The sequence below is a fragment of the Penaeus monodon genome, chromosome 33 (assembly GCF_015228065.2).
Source record: "Penaeus monodon isolate SGIC_2016 chromosome 33, NSTDA_Pmon_1, whole genome shotgun sequence".
In the NCBI taxonomy this organism is placed as follows: Eukaryota; Metazoa; Arthropoda; class Malacostraca; order Decapoda; family Penaeidae; genus Penaeus; species Penaeus monodon.
The window spans coordinates 34,612,457-34,613,873 of NC_051418.1; positions in this window are offsets into that span (position 1 = coordinate 34,612,457).

The following is a 1,417-nucleotide window of genomic DNA, read 5'->3' on the forward strand; positions in this document are numbered from 1 at the left end:
AGTAAGGATAAGGGAGACAGGTGTTTTGACAGACAGAAAAGAAGAGAAGCCACGAAGAAATCTTCCTCTCAGGGAAGACCTTGAAATAAAGATATACCTTCTTGCCTAAGTCTGCAATGGCGTCTCACGCAGGAACCCATAAACTTGGAGACTGATTAGTTAAATATTTCTGTTGATCTGTCATACAAAATGCAGGCGAAGTGTCTGCTTAATAGCGTGGAGTAGTGTGATTTATTTTCCAAGATAAAATTCGTAAAGATCGTTGCCTCTTAAGGATTTCGTTTATTTATGATAATGATGTTCCCTTGTGCATTAGCTATGACTGACATTAACTGTCTCGCTGAACTCACAAATGCTAAAGTTATTTAGGTTATAAAGAGCATGTTTATGTTTTACAGTTTACGTTACTGAAAAAAAAAAAACAGAAAAGGGGAAAAAAAACATGAATATATATACAACCATTAATATTCATTTGTCCCTACCCCTCCCCCCCCAAAAAAAAAAAAAAAATCCTCCATATAATGATATTTGCAAAATCCTCATTTACTTTTTTTTTTATTCAAACACAATGAATTAGCGTTTCCCCAATTTTGATACCGTTTGTGGAATGATCAAAAGGGAAGCAATGCAGATTAGTCCACACCTTACACTTAGTGATGGCAGTATGATAACGAATGTTCTGAAGTGTGGATATTATGGTCGTCTCATGAATCATTTTCGGACTTGGCTAAGATAGTCTCACACTGCTGCAAAACGGGTCTTCTGGACTGTTCTGTGGTTGTTTCATGATCTGAGAGAGAACGAAGGCAAAGCAGATGAAGGGCAATTTGTACAAAACTTGAAACAATGGAAGTGAAGTCCGAAAGAGGTGAAAGAAAGGGATGGGTAGTTGCTTCATGATGTGAGAGAAAGCCAAGTGTTAAAGTTCAAAGGGGAAAATAAAACAGGTGGAGGCCAAAGAGAGTGAAGGAAGCCAGGAGAGATGAAAGGTCAAAGTACAGTATACCAGAAGTAGATTTGTGAGCTTATACTATGCGCCACCATGGGTACTTTTCACAAACAGTTTAACAATACTAAGATACCTCGTCTGGTTATTGAATCCTATCTAATCGCACAGAACTGAATCGGGTATGAATATCTATAGAATAACAAATGGATAAAGGAAAACAAATGAAATGTTCCTCATGTGAAAAAAGGCACGTGGGGACAAAACAAAACAAAAAACAAATATCTACTTTCCAGTAACCCAGATCAGGTCTTGACAAGTGGACGAGAAACTTACTGTTTCCTTATTGCTTTTTCTTATTGCTGCAACTACGATCACTGCAGTTAAACGTAAACTTAAATCTACATCCTGTACAGCCAAACCCAACAAAATTGACCAGACCATTGTTGCTCTAGCAGCCTCATCACAAAC